Source organism: Eumetopias jubatus, unplaced genomic scaffold (genome assembly GCF_037043125.1).
Source record: "Eumetopias jubatus isolate StellerSeaLion01/CBP00866 unplaced genomic scaffold, mEumJub1_p1.0 scaffold_7, whole genome shotgun sequence".
In the NCBI taxonomy this organism is placed as follows: domain Eukaryota; kingdom Metazoa; phylum Chordata; class Mammalia; order Carnivora; family Otariidae; genus Eumetopias; species Eumetopias jubatus.
Window position 1 is genome coordinate 69665153 of NW_028274813.1, and position 15416 is coordinate 69680568.

Here is a 15416-nt window from a genome sequence, read left to right on the forward strand (position 1 = left end):
GGGAGGCTACAGAGAAGCAATCACTTTTGTTTCTTAAAGGATGCTTGGAAGGTGTCCTTTAAGAAACAAGTCACATGACTTTAAGCATTTCTAATTTTTCCCACTGAAGACTTTTCCAATAGTAAAATCTAACATGGGTAGTCATTGCATCAATTCACATTTTAAGCCAAAAACAGATCAAAAAGACTTGCTGCATCAGCTCAAAGGAACATTCTTCTGTAATCAATTAAAATCATTGCACTTGATTATTCCATTCCTGCCAAGAAGCAATTTAAAAAGCCCATTCACAACAATTTGTTTTACCATTTCCAGGACCACTAAAATAACCTCCTGAGGACCTGGAATTTTAAAAGAGTTTTCCAGCGTTGCCTGAGGACAGTATGGCAGTAGAACAAACAAACATAAGCCCACTTAGATCTTAATGACATCCATGTGAAGTCTACATCCTTCCTTCATCAAACTTCAGTTTGTAAGTTATAGATGTTGTCATGGGACATGGCTTTTACTGTAAATAAACAAAGGACTTTGGTGACCAGATAACTGGGCTACTACTGTGGCACCACCATGCCCTTGCTGTGTGTACCTTAACAAGTTATCATTCTTCACTGAATGTCCATGACCTAATCTTAAATGGAAAGAGCAATGCTTACTTCACAGGCTGTGAGAGTCAAATAGAATAGTGAGCACAGAGCATCTGGCACATGATTGAGACCATTAATTCTTACTTCCATCCACCTTTTCTTTCCTTTTGTTCTCTCAGGTGCCCAGCGTGTTTCTTTGCCCTTATGTCAGCTTGCCAAGGGCTGATATGCTGAACCATGGTAGCTAAACAAGTTAACTAAAGCTTGAGTCAGACGCCTTATAAGGTCAATTTCTAGTGTATGTTTTGCTGAGTAGGAAGTGAAGAATACATAGGTCATGTGGTATCCAGCCTCCACCTGCACAACAGTGGTTAGGAAATCTCAGGGGAGACAATTTTTTTTCCCATTTTTCCCATTTAAAGACATGTATTTATCCCCATAGTTTCCATTTTTGTGTGTGTATAGGCATGTGGATGTGTGTGTATTAAGTTTACCTTCTATAGCTATTTCCTTTCCATGGCCTTGGCTTATTTTTGAGTCTCTGATCTGATCTTCCTTCTGGATGGACCCTGGTCTACACCTCACTTTTTCTAGTCAGTTAAAATTCTCTAGGCTATCAAGAATCGTCAGATGCCTGAGGGTAAAAGCCTGCTTCAGTGTTTTCACTCCTCTGTGGATTCTCCCTCTCAGATTTCTGGTATCTAAGCATTTCTCTTAACTTTCTGGCATCAGATTAATGCATTTTAAAACACTTTATATATAAAAATGTTTTTCTTCCACATTTTCTAGCTACTCTCTACCATCTTCCATATTTTTGGGAATAGAATTCCAGTCTCAGAGATTATTTCCAACTCTTTCTAAATAAAATGCCAAGGAAATCTTCTGTTTCAGGCTGCTCAGGCTGCCATAACAAAATACTGTAGGCTGGATGGCTAAATAACAGAAAATGATTTTCTCACAAATCTGGAGGCTGGAAGTCTGAGATCAAGATACCAACATGGTTGGCTTCTGATGAGATCTCTCCCTTTGAGTTGCATATGGTGCCTTCTCACTATGTGCTCATATGATCTCTTTGTGGGAACAGGGGAGGTAAGGAGTGGGAGGAGTGAGAGAGAGAGAGAGTGGAGAGAGCACAAACTTTTGGTGTCTCTTCTATAAGGGCACTATCCCATCATGAGAGCCCCAGCCCAGTGGTTTCATCTAACCCTAATTGCCCCCCAAAACCCCCATTGTTACAGTGTTCTTGTCTTGAAGAGTGAAAGAATGAATCTCGTGGACACAGGGAGGTGAGATGATAATTTATTAAGTGAAGGTAAAAACAGAAAGAAGATAAAAAGCTCTCTAGAGTGAGAGGGGTCCCGAATGGGTTGCCACTGTGGGCTTTCATTGGCAGTCTTTTATTGAGAACTGACTAGGAAGCTGGTGGCCTTGAAATTCTCTTGCCATCTTGGTTTGAGCAAGGACTATTGATAACATCCTTCATGGTTTACTTCTTCTTTGAGGTCTGGTCATTTTCTGTGGTGATGATGTAATTGCCATGAAAAAAAAAAATACCCAAGGCAGAGTGGTCTGGTTTGTTCCTTTATCTCTTGTTCCGCTCTGTCTCAGCATTTCTGCCTGCCAGGAATAGTTTCAGAGTCTAGTCAGGGGCCTCCTATCTCTCCCTGCCTATACCTTAACCCTTTCCCTACTCACTATCTCAAAGTACCATTACACTGGGGGTTATGTCTTCAAAAAATAAATTTGGGGCGTGGGGGACACATATATTCAGTCCATAAAATCCTCATTCTGAGCCTGAAATAATTGCTTCACGCTACAGGTATCACATAGACCTGTCTGAGCTTTAAGTCCATCACTTTTAATATGAGGAGAATCCAACCTAAAGCATTGTTGTAAAATTACCCAATACTATACTGGGTACCAAACAAGATTCAAAATGCCCAACACAGCAGGAACTTAACAGACAGTCCTCCCCTTTTCCTTTGCCTCCACTCCCTCTGTCCCCTGAGTGGCTGGATGCAGCTGACTGGTGTATGATGGCCATCTCCAGTGTCAGTCCAGTGATGACGGAAGTGGTACACCTGTGGTCCTGTTTACATCATGCTGTTAAGACTTTTCAGCCTTTGTGTCACTAGAAAGGGATAGAGTGGAGGACGATAGCATGAAGTGATGGCAATTACAAATTTTTATGGAGGAAACAGGCAAAACCAAACAAAAACAAAGATGACACCTGGATACTTTCTTTTTCGAACTCACAGTGGAGCCCAAAGTTGTTAGCCATCCAGATGGTGAGTTCGTGAAAACAGAAATTAATCACCTATTTGTATTATAGTTTGAGGATTTGAAGATCTTTGGGGAAGATGTTGAAAAATCTCACTCCAATTAACCTTACCTATTAAGTATGCCCTGCCACAGATCAGAAGCCAAAGAATGGATTTCAAGGGTGAGAGAGCAACACCTAGCCTCTTTGGCCATTTCCCCAGAAGAGAGGAGCCTCTGGAGGGAAAAGCAAGCAGCTTTAACAGATAGGACTGATCAACGTGCATCTGGGATACAATATAATTCTTCTCAGAAAGGGTTGAAATGGGACAACCTTCTGATTTAATTTTAAGGGCTATTTTGAACTGTGTGACCTTTTTCTGAATTTGATCTAATAACAAAAATGGATTATCACGTGTTATCACGTGTCAGTGTGTATGGTCTTGGCTGAAAAGCTGACCTAGACCGTTTAGAACCCATTTCTTCTCTCTGATACTTTTTTTGACCTTGCATACAAAGCGGGGGGAAAAAAGAAAATGGTATTTGGTATTTCTTCTTGGGGATAGTCGTCAAGTAAAAAGGTTGGTGATTCCGGTGGAACCTCTGAGAATTAAGAGATTTTAACAGCCTTAAAATATTGCCAAGAAGTACTATTTTAAAATGTCTCCGTGACCTTTCTGGTTAAATTGGAAATGAAAAATAAGACACGAGCACATTTTTTCTTATTCAAGAGATGTGGAAAACTCATTAACAGACCAAGAAAATGGGGAAGAAGGAAAGAAGAGAAATGAGAGAAAATGGGAACAGATGCCACAAAGACCACATTTATACTCGGATTTTTATTTTGTGTGCTCTTTGTGGAACACCCCTAAAAGTTTCACTCTGCCTCCTAGGACTCTTTCCCAGATGCTGATCCTCTTTCTTTTATTCTTTAAATTTTAATACTAAGCTGTATCTTTTGCCAAAATTATTATTGGGAAAGAAAATTAAAGGATTTGGCCTCTGTCTCAATCTCCCATTTTAGTGCTAGCTTCCCAGCTGAGATTGTGAATACAGAAATCTATAGAATTTGTAGTTAATCACAAACATAATCACTCCCAGTGGGTGGTACATACCTCATTCCAGGTTTCTGGGTCCTAGGAAGGATGTTATCACCCCTACTGTCTTTGAAACTTCCCATGGGTTTGACCAGGTCATAATACATGTGCACATTTATGTGTGTTGGGGGGGGGTGCGCATTTGTGCGTGGTAGAATTAGGTAGAACTAGGCAAACAATCATCTTGATTTATTTGGCTCCCCTGGTAATAATTTTGGGTGTTTATTGGGTGCAAAGCAGTTACTCCATTTTCATTTATTACAAATAAATATTTTAAAAAGCAATGGTGTTATCATGGAGCTAAATGGATTTTACAAACATGATGGAAAAGAACAGCACTAGAACAGGTCTGCTTAAGAGAGCAAAAGAAGTTGCAAGATGGCCAGCAGGTGTAAGGAGTACAGAAATAGTAAGGAAGGGAATAGCTCAACCTGGCAATGAGGGATATGGGCATATACCTCGTTCAAACTGCAACTGATTTTCCATCTAAGCAGCTACTTTAGCTTACTTGGTGTGTGGATGGAAATGCTGATAAGGCCGAATGACTTCCCATGCTCATAAAAGTTTTATAGAAAAACCAATATTAATAAAGGTCTCTGAAAATAGAAATTAGCCTGCTTATGTGCAAGTTGATCAGTACAGAGAGGTGTATATACAGCATGTCCCCTCTTCTGAAATTACTTTAAAATTTATTCCTTCTTATTGTAATCCTGCAGAGTAGATGGAAAAAGAGTGTGGAATACGAGTGACACCATGGAAAAGAAGCCCAGTAATATTCTCCCACAAATGAAATGGAATTATTCTTAGGCTCTTTTTAGAATTCACCAACATTTCTTTTGTAAGAATATATTATGCCCTTAAGTTTGTTTTTATTTATAAATGCCTCTGACAATAGTTATTCAAGTACACATTTCTGATACTGTTCTGTCCTGCATTAGCGGGAGGGTGTGAGGTGGCCCGTGTACTTCACAGTGGCACGTAAAAACATTCTGAGAGAAGAAAGGGAACTCACAGTTAGTTTACATGCTGCATGATTGGGTACACTCTGCCTTCTTTAAAAAATCAGGAACATTTGTAAATATGCGTCAGGATGTTTTCTTAAAAGCTACAGTATCAAATCCCCAAAAGTTGATGGAAATACGGAAGAGGAACACAGAAACAATCATGTATTTACTCAAAAACAGAATGTTTTTCTTTTTGATCTTTAAAACTGTCTGTTGCTTTAAGGAGTATATCACATGTGAAAATATTCGGCTTTATGTTCAGAAGTAATTCATAAAAGGTGGCTTCAAGGTTTGGGTATTCTCTGCCAGAGGGATGTATAGACTTTTTACTAAAACTGTTTAACTTTCATAAAGAATATTGATATGGGAAAGGGTACAACTGTAAGCCTCTTCAGCAATTTCATATGCATTTCTACTTGAGCTTAATTTTTTTTTTTTTTTTTTTGCAGACAGTGAGGCAAAGCTGGAAGCCATTTTGGAAGTTGTGTGAAGGGAAAATACCCAGTTTAGCAGATTTTTTCTTCTCAGCCCTAAACCAAGAAATGCAGCCAAATTTTAGCTTGCTTTCTTTTCTTTCATTTCTACCCTGAAGATATAATTATGGCCCCATGGCCAATGCATGTGCCTCTGGATAACTTATTATACAGCACAAAGTATAAAATGTCTAGGGTAATAGAAGCACAGGGGCTTGAGAGGTAGAGAATGTATATCCTACTCATGAAAGAAGCTATGGGATTGGGGGGAAATCACTTCATCATCTGTCTCATTTTACTTTGAAAATGGGGAAGTTATTGTAGAAGAGGTCCCAAATCATTTCCAGCTCTGCCACAGCTGATTCTAGAAATAGAAAAACAGAAGGACATCTGCATTTGTCTCTCAGTCTATGTGATCCATATAATCCTAAATAGATTATATAGAATATATAGGATAGGAAATTCAGGATTTTTTTCTCTCTAATTGTGTTTCCCTAAATATTTTTCATATTCACATTAGCATCTTTTTAAAAAAATAAATGTATACAGTCCTACAGAATTAAGGCCAAGCAAACTGGTGCTGTCTACTCTATCACATATGTCAGCTTCCCTTGTGGAAAATAGCAACTGTATAAATTTTTAAAGTTCTTCATTCATTCATTTACTCTCTGAAAGAAGGGAGTTAACAAACAATGCAGATATCCTGGGGGGAGAGTGTCACAGGCGGAGGTCTGCAAGTACAAAGACAAAAATGGGAGCATGCTTGCTGTATTTGCAGTAAAGTAAGGAGGCAAGCCTGGGAAGGCACGTTTGTGGAGATCAGTTAGTAGAGGGGTGGGAGAGGGCAAGGGCTGGGTCCTCTATGTATTTGGAAGCCATGGTAGATGTTTTGGCTATAAGACGAAGCTATTTTGGTTTCATCACAGAGTCATAAATATGACTTACATCTTAAAGGATTAACTCTAACTACTGTGTCAAGAAGAGATGCTGGGGAGCAAGCGTGGGAATCCAGAAACCGATGATGACAAGACCATTGTTGTTGTGCTTCGAGGAATGGTGGTAGCTTGACCTAGAACTACAGTGATCAAGGTAGCAGGAAATGATGAGATTCAGGATATATTTTGAAGGTAAACCCTTCAAAGAGGAGAAAAACCAATCTGAAGCTGCTTTAAACTGGAAAATGTCTGAAACTAGGCCTGAGCAGAAACCTGAATGGGTTGTGGGACAGAGGTGTGGAGACAGGGTCATTGTGTGCACTCTTGTCCAAGAGCTCCTCCCTGGTACACATCTCAACCATCCCTCTGAGTGGTCCTCAGTCCATTTCTCTTTCCTACAACTCACGCTATTCTTCCCACTTTGGTTGGAATCCCCAAACTCAAAGAGAAAACTGGAAAAGTGGGAATATTTCTTGAAATAGTGAAGATGTACTTAGATCAGTATATTCCAGAATAATCAGTCCTTCGATGCAAGGATAAGAGTTCCCTGGTAATTTGCTGGAGAAGAGGAAATATTGTGTCCTTTTTGAGATTTAGAGTAAATCTTGTTTTATTCTTCTTTATTCTTATTCTACTACTCCTTTAATGGTCCCAAGAAGTACTATTAGTAAGGAAACATGGAATTTGTTAAATCTAGTTTTGTCCTAAGTTATATAGTCAAAAAGCACTATTTTACATGAGTCCATTTATCATCCTAAAGAGGTAGAGTTACACAGAACAGATGCAGAGAAGGTTGGGCTTAGACAATGTTATTGTGTATATAATCTGTATCAAAAATAGTGCTGGTATTGGGGGTGCCCTGGACATCAACAAATGGTTCTTAGTGAGAAAATTTGCATATTGGTAACAGGAGAGAGTGAATAAACCTTACAATATTGAAATTGACTCATTTTATAACTAAACCATGAAATGCAAAGTATGCTGTAATAGAGTAACAAAATTAAATGTGGCTTGTATCTTTTGCAAAATATACTGCATTAATTTTGAAGCAATGCATATTTTGAAGTACATTAAAATCAAATTTTTTATTATGCAAATATAGATGCTCCCTAAAATTAATGTAGCTCAATTATATCATTAGATGTCAGAAAGGCATTTGAAAGGGTAGGTTGGAAATAATTCTTTTGAATGTCACATAAATTTTCTTTGCAGCTAATCTCTGAAAAGAGGGAAAAAAATTCTCTCTACTCAGGCATAGAACAGAAGCATTAACAATGGAAAGGTCAGTGCATAATGATGCAAGAGAGAAAAGGCCTAAAGTGCCATATTGATGAAATGAAATGGGGAAAGTTATATAGAATATTAATCAATCAATCCTTAATTTAAGACCTTTGGGGAACTTGCTAAAATCTTCTTCACTATTTAATATCAAAGAAATGCTAACCAATATTTTTTTTTTCCTGTGAAAGGAAAAAAGCTCAACAACTCTCTGTTTAGACTCAACATTTCTCTTTCCCTTTAACTTCTCTGTATTGCAGGAGGAATTTGACAAACTCTGGTTATCCTAGTAGGTATTAGATAGCCATCTCATTTCCAATATAATTTGCCTCCATTAGCTTAGAAAATCAAGAGTTGATTATATCAACTCCACAAAGGAAAATTATGTATTCATTAAAGTTCATGTTTGGAAAGATAGGAGGAAATGGTCACGATAAAATGGTAAATAAAATTGCAGGATATAGAACTTTATGCATAGTATGATCCACAGTTTGTAAAGATAAATCAATGTGCATACATGTATAGGCCAGAAGAAACTGTATGAAGGGGAAAATTGTGGTTATCCTTGGATGATGAAATGCATTTGGAAAATGCATTTTTGTCTGCTTTACTGATTTTACAAGTGTGGTGGTATTTAAGGTTTGCAGTGATGTAGCTGGCATTAGCAAGAAGAGTTTTTCTCTTCTTGACCTCATTCTTACTAATTTGCCTATTAACTATTTCTTTGGTCTATTAATTTATATATGTATTTTAAAGGCCAGTAGGAGCTGGAAGGAAAAGAAAAATGAAGAAGCAGAAAAGGTTAAGTTATCATTGTATAGGAGCAAACCTGTAGAAAGATATTTGGAAAGACAATTTATTTGCTGTTGAAACTTCTGCTGTTTATATAAAGATTTCATGGGACGTGGAGTACATTTAGGTAAGGGAAGAGGAAGAAAGTCACATTGATTCTCTGGCTTACTCACTGATTCATTCATTTATTCAACAAACATACATAAGTACCAAATAGATGCAAAGTGCTCAGGAAACACTGATTAATAAGCTATAGTATCTGCCTTCAAGGAACTCATGGTTGAGCACGAGAAATAGGCAAATGAATATGAAGAATATAAGTCATTAATATAAATGTACACCAGATAAATCTGTAACACAATGCATAGAGTCATCCAAGCTGCTTGATGCTTTCATACATTTGAGCTAGGTCTTGAAGAGTCATTAAGACCTCACAAAATTGATGATGGGAGGGAGGACTTCTGGTAGAGGGTTCAGCATGTAAAAAAAATCTCAAGAACTGTGAAAGAACAGGGAACTCATAAGTGGTTTAAAATGTGGCTGGAACTTAGGGGCAGTTGGGAGAGTCTTTGGAAATGACATTGTGGATGGAGATGGGAACCAATGAAGGTTTCCATGGCATGTTGAGTCACTGGAGTTTATCTTATAAGCAATATTTCTAGAAAATGCCAGCTAATCTATAGTGACAGAAAGCCGATGTGCAATTTACCAGCTATGGGGAATGGGAGGATGGGAAATGTAGTGGGGGGGGATTACCAAAGAGCACATAAGATTTTTGTAGGTGATAAATATATCTGTCATCTTGATTGTGGTGATGTTTTATCAGTGTACACATGTCAAATGTATCGAGTTGTACTCTTTAAACTTGGTCTGTTTTTCCTATCTTAATTATACCTCAATAAAGCAATTAAGACAAAACAAACCCAATCCCTCTAAATTTTATAGGCTTTAAGTCTAGACCACTCCTCTCCGATCCAGTCCCCATGCCCTGGTCATAGCAGATGCTACACAGATTAAAAAACAAAAACAGAGCTACAGCTCAGATATCACCTTTACCTGGAAGACCTGTCCCACCAAGGAGAGGTTCTCAGGCTCCCTCCTCTGACTCTTTTCTAATCTTTCCCTTCCCTGGGAATTGGGCCTCTGGTCTCCTCCAGTCTCTCTTCTGAATCTGGGACCTCCTGGAAAGCAAGAACCACCTTAGACTCATCCTGGTATTCCCTCAGAATTCCTTTTCACGCTGTTTCCCCATTTTCACTGACATGGTGCCTGGCCTTTCTGATATCACAGGGGAAAAAGCCAGCTGGTGTTCTTTTTTGATGTTTTTCTGACTAGAAGCAGAGAGGATATACATTAATAAGACCAGTATTCCTTTATATAGCTCCTAGTTCACAGTGAGGCCTGGGTACCTGGGATTCCTTTCTACGAGAAAGGGGCATCACAGAGCCAATTTCCATTTTCTCAGAAAGTAGAAAATTTAGTCTCCACAAGCCAAGCAGTGCTGGCATGTCTTTGGGGCCTTCTTATTTAGTTTTAACCTGTCTAATCTCATCAACCACTTCCTCCTACTTGTTCATTCCACCCCAGTCATAAAACCTCATATTTCTCAAACTAACTAAATATTCCCACTCCTCAGAGCCCTTAAACTTTTTGTTTCTTTAGTCTGAGGGAAATAGACACACACACACACACCCTTCCTCTGGGATGTTGACTTATTAGTAATTCCAGACTTTAAGGATATGAAGTTGGCAGTGAGAGGAGCCTGGAGCAGACACAGGTGCTATATATCTCAGCATATCTTCTTTTACCTTCTAGAGGTCTTACCGAGAACACCCAGGTGCTAGTGAAACTAGTGTACTCTTTTTCAGGCCTGATAATGTAAAGTTCAGTTATCCCTGACCATTACGCTTTGTACATAGTTCTATATCATCATAGAACTTGAACTAACAACCCCTGGATCTGTATTTAAAAGAATATTTATAAATGGCAGGCTTTTCTTGTTATTGAACCAAAGTGAACATCAGCAAAGCCTTGGGAAGTCCTGAACAAAGCCTGGCCAGTGTGTGTGGCACTCTGAGTCCCTTTCTTCTAAGGTACATTTTTGAAAAAAGAAAAGATAATGGCGATATCCAGTAGGCCTTATTAGTTGAGATGATCCTCCCAAAGATCTTTTCAAAAGCCTCTCATCACCCATTCATTTTAGGAGTTTCAATACTATAAGTCCTGGGGTTCATTTTACTTGATTCTGTAAGTATGTGTGTACGTGTGTATGTGTGTAGTGTGTGAGTATTTCCACCACATACGTGGAGATGATCATAAACTCTGTAGAGATGGAAAAGGAGACAAAGGGATCTGGAAGTGGACCCCAAGTTTATAATATGTTTGCCAAAATATATCCCAACTGTAAACATTCAACTCATAGTCCTAATGAATTGGTCTTAAGTTTTACATATTATATGATCATTTTTTTTTTTTTTAAGAGTGTGGCTTTGGATTCAACCTGGGTTTAGTGTATGATAATGCCATTTACTAAAAAATGCCTTGGGAGAGGGTATCATACAAACCAAATGATCTACTCAGCCAAATAAGATCTCACTTGTATGTATTAAGATACAGTGTATAAAGCAGATAGTATAGTGGCTGGAACATGGAGGTGGTAGTTGCTGTGTAATTACTCAGATGTTGCTAAAATATACAATTTCCAAGAATATCCATTGTTCAAACTTACAGTGTTATCTACTTTAAAATACATGCATTATACATTCATATGCAAGTATACGTATCTATGTGTAGTTTAAATATATTTATCATACTGTTAGAGATAAACTGTTTGGATTGAACCTGGGCTCTGTTGCTTACATTGCTTAACCTCTCTGTCCTTCAGGTTATTTTTTTCTTATCTGTAGAATAAGGAGAGTTTTGGTACTTCCAATAAAGCTTATTTGAGGATTAAATAACATCTGGAACTTGGTAAAATACAAGTGCTGGTTGTCATTATGATTACTAGCACTTTACCAAGTGGTGATGCAGAGAATAAAAAATCAAATTAAAACAATAGTAAAGATTAAAGAGATCAGCAAATACATGCACCTCCTTTACTTTAACCTAATTTCTACAACAGACGTTCCTCTCTTAATGTCAACAGGGAACGGATTTCACAGCCCAGGAGCATAATTACAGAAAACACTAGCTCCTGTGGTCACAAAGTTATACTTGGGGCACACTGAGTAACTGCCAGTTCAGACCTCGATGGGTGACTGGGGCATATGGTGATAAAGGATCAGTCAAGAGGACCCTGTAATGCTCAATAAATGCCAGCAGCTTTGTGAAATTAAAAATAGAGGTCACCAAGCTGCTCCATCAATAAGAAGCAACAAAATATACTGTAAAACTGGATAAATATGTCTCATTTCTTTTTCTCTCCTTCCTCACCTTTCTTCTGTAAAACTACGTGGAGTGTACATGGAGTACCTAGCATGTGTCACACAATGCCTTAGGTAGCTGGGGTAAAATAAAAACAGACACATCCCTGCCCTCTAGAGTGCATGGTCCCAAGGGATTTTTCCCGCTGGTGCTTTTCTGCCGAGGGTGTTCTCCTGTAGGCTGAATGCTCCCAGGACTTCAAACTTTACAACATACAAAGTTCTTTCTGTTCTTGGTAATGTGGCAGTCATTTATTCTTTCTGTAGATTCAGATCTCTTATTCTTGGGGCTGCCTGCCTCTTGGAAGTTCTACTCTCCCAAGATTTTCCACCATATGGTCAGACAGGAGAAGAGATTACATTCCCCCCAGTCACTTTGGCTTTCTTCTGTTAAAGGCTTTGGTAGGAATTTTTGACTAAGGTCGGATTTGGGAATTGTCTCTATGCCAATGCTCCATTTTCTTCTTTTCTCCAGGTACATGGAATTTGCTATCTGTGAAAATAAAGCCATAAAGGTCAACAAATTAATTCTTAGGTTAAAGGAACAAATATTTTTTGTTAATTTTAGCCAAGGCACTTCTATTTGAAAAATGGTGTACCAATTGAAATTTCTCTTGCTGAGTCAGCCATGTTTGGAGAGTGCTGCTTCCACATAGGAGACGTGAAACTAACCATGGGAACTGGGACATTTTTGGATATTAATACTGGAAATAGCCTTCAGCATACTATTGGAGGCTTTTATCCACTAATTGGGTGGAAGATTGGCCAAGAAGTTGTATACTTAGCTGAAAGCAATGCAGGAGACACTGGTACTATCATCAAATGGGCTCAAGAATTAGATTTTTTCACAGATGCTGCTGAGACTGAAAAAATGGCCAAAAGTTTAGAAGGTTCTGAAGGAGTCTGTTTTGTTCCATCTTTTAGTGGATTGCAGGGTCCATTAAATGACCCCTGTGCATGTGCCTCTTTTATGGGTTTGAAGGCTTCCACCGATAAATACTATCTCGTACGAGCAATATTGGAGTCAATAGCTTTCAGAAACAAACAGTTATATGAGTTGATGCAGAAAGAGATCCATATCCCTGTGACAAAAGTCCGGGCAGATGGAGGAGTTTGTAAGAACAATTTTGTTATGCAGATGACTTCAGACCTGATTAATGTGAATATAGAGAGACCCATCAACTTAGACATGTCCTGCCTTTGTGCAGCTTTTCTAGCTGGCCTTGCTGTTGGTATGTGTGGATTTTATAAAAGCGAGAACTGTCTTGAAAGCCGTTTCTTGCCAATAGCATTTCTCTTCCCAAATCACAGAATTATAGAGCGGGTCTGGAAAACCTTGGTGTCCATTAAGCTCCATACACATATGCACATAACTCACAAAATACTCATTTGACCTCTTCTGTGGATGGGTCTTCCCCCTCCTACCGCCACCCTCCTCACTTCACTCCTTCAGTCAGAATTATGAGGCAAGGAAAACTAATTTTCAACTGCTCTGTCTTCAGCAAAGGGAAAGTCTCTGGGTAAACTTCCTGAGTAGATAGGCTTTTCTTTGGCATTAGAAACCACTCCATTCTTTTACATATTGAAAATTTGTTGAGTACCTGCTACATGACCGTCACTGCTGGGAATAAAGAGTTTAAAAGACATAGTCCCAGATGAACCATGAGAGACTGTGGACTCTGAGAAACAAACTGAGGGTTCTAGAGGGAGGGAGCTGGGGGGATGGGTTAGCCCGGTGATGGGTATTAAAGAGGGCAAGTACTGAATGGAGCACTGGGTGTTACATGCAAACAAGGAATCATGGAACAAACACTACATCAAAAACTAATGATGTAATGTGTGATGATTAACATAACATAATAATTAAAAAAAAAGACATAGTCCCTGCTATGGGAGTCTCTAGTTACAGCCAGACAAGTCAACCAATTATTATACCTGTGTGATAAACCCAGCGAACAACCATAGCTTTAAGCAAGTGGTGCAGGCTTCCCAGAGGAGGCTCAGTTTTGAAGGAGTTAGCAGACAGCCAGGAGAGGAGGTAAGGAGTCCTAAGAGGTGAGTGGTCCGATAAAGAAAGCTGCTTGTGCAAATGTCCCAGCCCATTACAGTAAGTGCTGATAGGGGAAGAGCAAGAGGAACGGCTGGAGAGGAACAGAGGTCCAGTTGTGGTAGACTCCTCATACAGAGGGGTTTGAACTTAATCATGAAGGCACTGGAGAGCCACTGAAGAATTTTAGGCAGGGGAGGGACATGGATAGATCTATATTTGAACAGACCACTTTGACAATTAGTGAGAGGATTAGTTGGGAGGGTGAAGAATGGACTCCAGGAGGCCAGTTAGAGGGTTCCCTAGGAAGCAGGATGCTGATGTGGGGCATTAGGATTATTTAATACATTCCTCTATGGAAGAGAAGAATGTACAAAACAGGATATTTTGCAGTTAAAAGTTTTAGGCTAATATGTAGCATATTAAAGTTACAAATCCAAAAAGTTTGAAATCTTGTTAAGTTCAAATTAAACTTTATTCTACTAAAAATCTGTTAACTTTGAATAAAATTGAAACAATCAAAAAAAAAGAAATTTCTCTTGCTTTTCTGTCTCTTTTTTGAGAAGTCAATTATAGATCATCAGTGGTGGGGAAACAGTAAGAAAAAGAGTTGCAATGCTTCCTGGAGTAAGAGACAATACCAACACATTATAACACACTCCCGGATGGGTTAAAGAGTGGACATCTTTTGAGTGCATTCTGTACAACCGAAGTGTACGTTCAGTATAGCTCAGAGCACCTCTGTGGTGAGTGAAATCTTCTTAGACTGCTTTCCTGGGGAAGTAAGATCTATAGGGATAAGCTGGCCTATTGTTGCAGTTGCTTTAAGATATCATTGAGTTAGATATGGACTTGAGAAGCACAGTATGGGGAAACACTGGGTGTAAAGTATGCTACTTAGAGTATTCCTGGATGGCTGAGCTCCAACAATGACCCACTGAGAACCTGAGACCCCAGTTTCAGCTTTTCTGACAGCTGCTTACTTGGTTAGTTATACTCTATCCCAGGTTCTGTCTGCAGCACGTGGCACTCAATTGCTTGGGCTTTTCTAGGGAGTTTTATGGGGATTTTGTGTGTGTGCATGATCTAAGGCACTTTCTCATATGTATAAATCAGCCAGAATTAAAATGAATGAGCAAAGGAAATGAGGGCCAAGCATCTTAATCTCTTTCAAACCCTCTATGTGTGTGTATTCTCTCTATATAAGGAGTACACACACACACTCTCAAAAAATATTCCATCACTATAAGATGAGCTCAGTGATGAAATGATAAAAGGGTAAGAGAAGCTATTCAAATACTACCTTGGGGATAAACACCGATATGATTCTTGGGTACTCACATTCAGCTGTGTATACCAAACCTATTTCTTTCTTTTTATCTTCTGGGAGGGATAGTCTGTAATGTACATTAGGGTGTAGAAGAGGGCAAAGAGAGTTCCATTAAAATCCCTTTTGAGGTCTCTTTTCACCCCAGGTTAGAGAGTAATGAAGCCAGTAGACTCAGAAACTGTGTCCTTAAGCAACATC

At 38.9% G+C, this 15416-nt stretch overlaps 1 pseudogene; it reads left to right on the top strand.

Annotated features, from left to right (window-relative positions):
• The first annotated feature begins 6398 nt into the window (after window positions 1–6398).
• LOC114217849 (glycerol kinase 5 pseudogene) overlaps window positions 6399–15416 on the top strand; it is a 64774-nt pseudogene continuing 55756 nt past the window's right edge.